The sequence below is a fragment of the Paroedura picta genome, chromosome 11, assembly GCF_049243985.1.
Source record: "Paroedura picta isolate Pp20150507F chromosome 11, Ppicta_v3.0, whole genome shotgun sequence".
Taxonomy (NCBI): domain Eukaryota; kingdom Metazoa; phylum Chordata; class Lepidosauria; order Squamata; family Gekkonidae; genus Paroedura; species Paroedura picta.
Genome location: NC_135379.1, coordinates 43,659,610 through 43,668,281, shown reverse-complemented (window position 1 = coordinate 43,668,281; position 8,672 = coordinate 43,659,610).

Genomic DNA, 8,672 nt, shown 5'->3' with positions numbered 1-8,672 from the left:
CCCCTTCATAAGTACAGCTACCTGTTTGTGTGAATAAGGTCTTGCATGTATTTTCTGCCTTTGGTATGTTCAAATGAATATCCTAAATGTGGGCCCCTATTTTGGCATCACTCTTCACATACAGAGATCAAACTGCACAAATCCCATATGATTGGGGACTTGTCATAATTATACCTATCTTCAAGAAAGGTGTGAGATCTGAACCATCTAACTACAGACCAATAAATCTGTTAAATGTGATCTCTAAATTGTACTCTAAACACCTATGCCTTAAACTATGCAAGTGGCTAGAACAAGAAAAAAGAAGATGAACAAGCTGGCTTCAGATCAGGGACTATAGATCACTATAGATCACTGCCTTATCTTGCAATATTTAATCCACAAATATTTTACAACAGCTATGGCCTCCTTATAGACAGCCTTTATTGATCTCAAGGCTGCATTTGACACCTTCCCAAGATGTCAATTGTGGGCCAAGCTGACCAATTCCTCCATTGATAAAAGGCTTCTTCATTTTGATGGTCATATTACATAAAGACACCAGATTACAAGTGAGATTTAGTAATGAGGGTAACCTAACAAAACCAGTGAATGCTCAGAAAGGCATGAGACAAGGCTGTATTCTAGCCCCCTTTTTATTTAACATCTATGTTGATTCCTTAATCAAAGGCTTTCAGAACTCTGATGCCCTCGCCCCTAAGTTGGATGGTAAGAAAACACCAATTCTCCCATATGAGGATGATGCTGTGATCCTTTCACAGACCAAAATTTGCCTGAAACATGCTGTGCTTATTTTGAGCCAACAATGCAAAGAAGAACATCTAAATATTAACTATGAGAAAACTAAAATAATGTACTATAATATCAGGTTTCAGAAACATTTCTGGCATATTGACGGGCACATAATTGATCAGGTTAAGTGTTAACAGATGTCTAGGAGTCAAGTTCCAATATAATGGTGGTCATTATGCCCATAAACATTTGGCCACAGATTCTGCAAAAAAAAAGTGCTTTAACCATTCTTAGATTCTTTCATACTAGAGGTGGTAGGTTTATCCCTGCAGCTCTGATGCTATATTCTGCAAAGATATTAGCGCAAATACTATATGGTGTCCCATTGGGCCCTTACAGGAGCTAGAAGAAGAAGAAGAAGAAGAAGAAGAAGAAGAAGAAGAAGAAGAAGAAGAAGAAGAAGAAGAAGAGTTGGTTCTTATATGCCACTTTTCCCTACCCGAAGGAGGCTCAAAGCGGCTTACAGTCGCCTTCCCATTCCTCTCCCCACAACAGAAACCCTGTGGGGTGGGTGAGGCTGAGAGAGCGCTGATATCACTGCTCGGTCAGAACAGTTTTATCAGTGCCGTGGCGAGCCCAAGGACACCCAGCTGGTTGCATGTGGGGGAATGCAGAATCGAACCTGGCATGTCAGATTAGAAATCCGCACTCCTAACCACTACACCAAACTGGCTCTCAGCAGCTATGTGCTGCTTGAAAGAGTACAATCAAGATTTTTGAGAGATCTTTATAAAACACCTAACTGCACACCAAATATTATATTATGACAAGAATCTGGCCTTCTGAAGATAGAAACCCATGCTTGGCAGATGACCACCAATTACTGGTTAAAAAATTATCTCCATCTGAAGGGACTAATCCCGAATTTTTTAGCAGTCTCCTCACAATTCCCATGGAATAATACAATCATTGAAAAAAATCCAAATCCTGGGCCTTGATCCAATCCAGCTAATAGAACTTAGCCTTAAAACAGCCAAAGCTGTCATATGGCAATGTCTTTTTGATATAGATTCTCAGGAGGAATCCTGATGTGCAATCTTCTCTTACATGTGATTGATCGTAACAACTGAAATGGGCTATTATGTGCAGGGTAAAAGATAGCCCATCATCGTTAAAGTAAAGGAAACACAACACTTCTGTATACAAGTAAGCTCTATCTTGAACAGTGCGAGTGCAATACTGTTACTCTACTTTTCCCCACTAAAAAGTGAGCATTTGTTAAACTTTACTGTTTCCTCTGTTGCAGCATTTTGTTAACCATAAAAACCTGAGAGGCTTACTGTGAGCTTGCATGACATAATAAAGGAGGGGGGAAGGACCTCATTGCTAACTGTGAGATCTTAAATGGCCAAGAGGCAATGTAAGCCTCTTAATGCGGAGAAAAGATATAGAAATTATACTTCAGCAGCTTGTTCAAGGGGCATGAAGCTGATGACCTTGAGAACGAGCATTTCCCAGATTCACATATAATCTTCCTAATGAGCCTATAGTTACCCCTTGCCCAGATCTCTTTGAATGGAATTACCTGGAAGTATCTGCACTATGTGGTTGACCTGTGCCTTACTTACCCAATAGGTTTTCTGCCATGAGCAAAGGTGTGTGTGAGGCTTTAAATGCTGGCTTTAAGGTACCTGCACTAATGCAATGTTTTGCAATTGGCTTTAATTACCTAACAAAACCTTAGCTTGACCCACAGTGTTGTCTTGTGTCTTCACCTAAGTGTGTGCTTGCAACAAATAAAAGAGGGAAAATGATAAACAGTCACTTTGGTTGCAAAGAGAAAAATAACACACATTCATATTAAGGGAATACAGGGTCATGATCAATAGTGTATCAATGCAGGTATGCCTTAGTCACTTAGAATAAGAAACAAGCAATCATCTCCACTTCCTACCTTCTGTGTTTCCATCTTTACCCTTCTCTTTACATATTTTCCCAGCCACTCCTTAATTGATGTAAAAGAAGGATGAGGATCTCTGAGGTCATTGCAAGCTTCTTAAAGGAAGAAGCCAGTTTTCTTAAAGGATAACCATAGGGGTCCAGTCACCATGACCGATTATGCATGGGCCGGAATGCCTGTGATGGCGGCGACAGGGCTTCGGGGAAAATCCCCAATTATGCATGACATCGCCTCCATCTGTGGCCTGGAGCAACCCAAGCTCTCGGAAGACCCGCATTAAGGAAACGTGGATTCTTCCGCATGCCGGGTGCCACTGCGGGCACAGGTAAGGGCTAGGTCGGGTTAGCCCTGTGCATACTCGAGGGAGCCGGGTGTTTGGCCTAGCTCCTCCCCTGACCTATGGCATCCCTTCAGGGATGCCTCTCACCCCTGCCAGCTCCGCAGCTCCATGGAGCTGACAGAGGTGTCCCCCCACTCCCACCATGGTGGGAGAGCAGCCTGCTTCTCCCCACCATCATGCAGTGGGGGCCCCATGCCCCTAATCCCCCCACCTCCACTGCTGTGGCTGTGGAGTGCTCCCGGAGCTTCCAGCCCAGCATTGCAGGCGCGGGGCCATTGCATCATTTCATCCAGGTTGCGCTGGGGGAGCCCCTCCCCTGTGCATACATGAGGAACAGCAGGGCCTTTTGCCCTACTGCAATGGAATGGCAGCAGCCCGCCGTAGCTGCCACCATGCATAATGGGTCCACGAGGATCTCTCCTCATGATGACTGTCTAAGATTTTCCTTTCAGAGAACTGGCTTCCACAACTTCCTTTAAGATGCTTGTAATGACTTATGGGATAGAATCTTTCAGAACTCTGTGAGGAGAAATGCTTCTCAATGAGACATTTAAAAACAATCCTTCACACCACACAAGGCAGACTCATGTTGCGCCATCTACACACATTCATAGCATGTACTCCGGTCAGACACCAACATGGATTGTGAAATGTAATCCTAGACAGATTTATATTCTCCTAAATCCATTGAAGTCCACAGGCATAGAAAGGTATAGTTCTGTTGAGAGTTAAACCATGTGTTGTTTTCACCAGAGGTCACTTATCTGGGATAACATTTTTCCTATTATTGGTTCCAACATACAAACCCAAGCATAGAGTGGATGGGAGCTAATGGGCTGGAGATATGGCACCCTCAGTTGGAGGGTGGCACGCTCAGTTGGAGAGGGTACTGGAGTAATCATCTTCACCTAAACCGCCCTTTATATGACAGGAGGTCCCATAGTTTCCCATAAAAGGGGTAAGTGTGGTTTCAAGAATAAAAGCTGCCATGCTAACTTTCCAAAACAACTCACTGGTGAAGGACTAGCATTTCTCAGCATCATTCTCCAACAACAGGCAAGATCTACCGCCCACTCTCTGCGGTTTGAACAGCAGTCCAAGTACCTTTTCAAATAAAATTTCTTCTGTTAAATTGTGTAAAGGGTTTTTCTCCCTGTATCCCACACTCCGAAACCATGGCAACCACTTGCCCGTCTCTAAACTGCATTAAAAATATCCCTCCCTATTCTATCAGACGTTGATAATCTCCTTCATCCCACCTAGGATATCTGAGGATATTGATTATTTGCTCAAGGTGAAAACCTGAGTGGCAATAAATTGATGAGTTGGGGGCATTCATGTTCTCACAGGAAAGAAAAACCCACTGTGAAACGCTTTGGATTTTGTAGCTGAGCTCTGAAATCTAAACATTCACCCACTCAGGCTTATGAAACAGGAGAGGTAAAAATATTTCATTGCATCTGGCAGGATATGATTAATAATCATTTGGGCTGATCCTGCGTTGAGCAGGAGGTTGGACTAGATGGCCTGTATGGCCCCTTCCAACTCTATGATTCTATGATTTCTTAGAATTCAGGACTGGGAAATGAGGTGTGTTTACATGTATGGGAGAACCTCAATTTGCCATACTCTAGCTGGGATTGGCAGTTCCTGGTTGGGAATTTCTGGGTGGTTTGGGGATGGAGCCTGGGAAAGGTAGGCTTTAGGGACGGTCCAAAGCTCAGTAGAGATGTGATATAAGAATCCACCCTCCGAAGCCACCATTTTCTCCAAGGAAATTGATTTCTGTAGTCTGGAGATCAGTTCTACTTCTGGGACTACTCGAAGCCCCATCTGGAGACTTGTAAAACTACTCTAGACCAGAACCGTCAAAGTAATTTGTTCCGATGTCAAGCCGGGCCATGTATCTCAGGTATCAGAGATATAAACTTTACAAAGATCACAGGCGAACCCAATTAACAGTACTGTTTTTGACTCCAAATACAAACATGCTTAAAACATTAACAGCCTTACAGTATTGCCTTTATTCAACAGCCGTTGATAATTGACATCTCTTGCTCTGACTAATTTTGTCAAAATCTGGAGTCATTGTCTGTGCTGTAGCAATTTTGAGTATGCTGTTCAGATGTGAATCTGTAAGCTGAGAATGTACTTTGGATTTATTGACACTGATTAACAGAAAAGAGCTGTTCAGAGATGTATGTTGTCTCAAACACTGACAATTTTTTAGAAGCAAAAGCCTTCAGTCTGGGGTAATTCAGACCTCAAAACTGGTCAAATTGGTCAATGCCCATTTCAGAAAGCTTCTCCTTCAGTACAGCATCACACAGCTGCTCCTCCTACCTGAGATTTTTGGTATCCATTCACTGATAAGAGAGGAGAAGTGTGAATGTCCCATTTTGTTGACTGTATGGACTCACCTTAAGTATGCCTTCCTCCTTAGAGAAACTTTCTCTGTCCATCTCCTCACACAAGTAATCCCGGGGGTTCTTTTACCTCTTTGAAAACACCCTTCCCCATTACATGAGATCAGCAGCTTTTTTTTTGACAACCCTGGAAGCCTTTTTTTGTGTGAAGCATGGTTCTCTCCACACAGACACACACGTACACACATCACATGAACTCTCCAAGGAACTGGAGCCACTGCCCTCAACATTTACTCAATCCACTACAAAAATCATGACCCTGTCACACATTCACCAGCCACCTGTCAATGACTAGATTGCCTAAAACAGCCCTTTTCTCTTGCCTCTTCTGTTTGATTCATCCACACCCATCCATTCTGCTTCAAATCTCAAATCCACTCCCACTGACCTCTATTTTCTTGGACTTCTGCCCCACGTAGAGACTTTCCACAAAGTCACATGTACCTGTCCCCTCCATAGGATTCCCAACCAGGGTTCTGGGGGACTCAGGGGTTACACAAGAGCTCCTCATGGGTTCTGTGGCCTTTCCAAGACGTTTGGATGGCCGCTGACATTACTAGATGTCACTGGAGCCCACTTCCCCTGTTGGTCTAAAGGCCTAGTCTCTTTCTCCACAATGGAAATGGTAAATGATCAATTGATCAGCTGGCTGGCCCCCACATCTTACTTTCACACACACTTCTCCCAATTCTGGGGTTCCATAAAGCCTGGAAAATGTTTCAGGAGTTCCTCCTTGGTCAAAAGGTTGAAAAAGGCTGGTTTAGAGTACTTCTGAATAAGACTAGACTGAAAATTCAGTAGGAAGCTGACTCGTGTGCTTTTTCTCCTTGTGGTACGGAAGGGTTCCATATATAGTAATCTGTTAACAAAAGACTGGAGGAATTTGTGAAATATTAGAATCACACAAACTGCCTATTTTGTTAGATTCAAATGGGCAGCCGTGTTGGTCTGAACCAGCACAATAAAATCAGAGTCCAGCAGCACCTTTAAGACGAACAAAGATTTATTCAAGGCATGAGCTTTCGAGTGCAAGCACTCGAAAGCTCATGCCTTGAATAAATCTTGGTTGGTCTTAAAGGTGCCTGTTTTATTGTGCCTGTTTTGCTGATTGACTTGCATGTTTCGTTTCAGCTATTTCAATAAACTACACACAAGAAGAGAGATCGTATGCCGAATATTTGTCTTCATATGTGCAGCCACCATTTTGTGTAAATCAGACAATGCCCATATTTTCCACCTTCGATGGACCAAAGCAAGAAAATATATGTATTGTCCATTCAAATAACACGGTAACTACATGTGTCAAGAGAATCTTCACTTACATGAGGATGATCATAACAACTGAAATGGGCTACTGTGTGATGGGTAAAAGACAGCCCTTCATCATTAAAGGAAGCAAAACACTTATGTATACAAGCAAGCTGTGTCTGGAACAGAGAGCGTGCATTTTTAAAAATACTTTTGATCCACTTTTCTCCACTGAAAGGGATGAGCAGCCTGCTGAAGGTGTCAAACTTTACTGTTTTCCCTGTTGCAAGTATTTAATTGAAGTAGTAGTTGTGAATTTCCTACATTCTGCAGGGGGTTGGACTAGATGACCCTGGAGGTCCCTTTCAAATCTATGATTCTATGATTCTAAGGTGACATCATAAAGGAGAGCAAGCTCAGTGGGGGGGGGGGAATCTTCATTGCTATCTTGGCAAATCGGCAAGAGGCAATGAAAAGTTGCTAATATGGAGAGAAGACATCCACATTTTGCTTCAGTGACTCCTGCTAGGGACTTGAAGCTGATGACCTTGAGAACCATCATTTCGCACCATCATGCATAATTTCACTAATGAGCCTGCAGTTCCCATTTTCCCTGTTCTCTTAAACCCTCAGAAGCAGTTAACTGGATATATCTGCACTGTGGGGTTGACCTGTGCCTTATTTACCCATCAAATTTGAGAAGGCAACAATTCTTATGGCTAGAAGGTGTGAGCAGAAGAGTGTGGTGTTTGGGCGGGGGGCGGGGCGGGGCGGGGGTGCTGAGCAAGAAACAGGCATCCCATTAAGTTTTCTAAGCAGACCCATTTTGAGGAACTAAATAGCAGGAGGGGGGGAAATGGGTTTGTAGAGAGATTCACCTGGCCCTGCCTGTTCACAACTCCAGTCCCGGCTTGACGTATCCAGAAATCTAGCTGCTAATAGAATACGAGATATGGCGTTAGGACTTTCTACCTCCAAGAACCAATCACCAATGAGCAGCTTCATGGGACTATTGCGGAAAGGCTACAGGGGAAGTAAGAAGAGGGCTTTCATTCCTTGATTTCCACCCTTGAAGTTGCAAATGGTTACATGGGTGGGTGGAGAGAGGCTGCCCTTCACCTACTTGGAGTTCCTAACTGATTTTGGGGGTGGGGGGAAATTTGGGCCATCCTAATCACAGATCTCCTGTGTCATTTCTAGCTTGACCCTTAGGTTGATAATTTCCTATGAAACATCTTCTGCTGTTTTGCAGACAGATTTGTAGCTGGTTTGGACCATCCCTAAATCACATCATTATGCAGCTTTACCTAAGGGGGGTGGGAATTGAGGCCTATTCCGCACCCATAGGATAATGCACTTTCAATGCACTTGAGAATAGATTGTCCTGTTCCGCACAGCAAAATCCAGCTGCCAAAGCACATTGAAAGCGCATTATCCTATGGGTGCGGAATAGGCCTGAGTTTTGCTTTGCAGATCATTGATTTAGATCAGGGGTAGTCAAACTGTGGCCCTCCAGATGTCCATGGACTACAATTCCCATGAGCCCTTGCCAGCGAATTTGACTACCCCTGATTTAGATTATTCTTCAGGCTACTGTTCAAGCACTAGTTGCGTTAGTTCTTAAGGTCACCCCATATAGTCACCAAGACAACAATGTTCTTTCATGTGTTATGTGGGGCAAATATTTATTGGCAAGACATCTGCATAATAAAGATCATTCGTAAAACTGAAGCTACAAGGCAAAAATAAAATCTAGGACTGGTGGAAATTAAAACACAGTTTGTGAACAATTTAGATCGCTGAGGAAAGGAAGAGTGTTGAAATAATTCTTCTGGATGAAGCCCAGGGGAGGCCAGGATTTCAGGCCCAGCCCTGGCCTGGCCCGGAAGCTCGCTGGGTGACCACGGGAGAGTCACTCTGGAGGAGGGCAGAACACTATTGTAAGCTGGTCTGGGTTCCTTCCTGT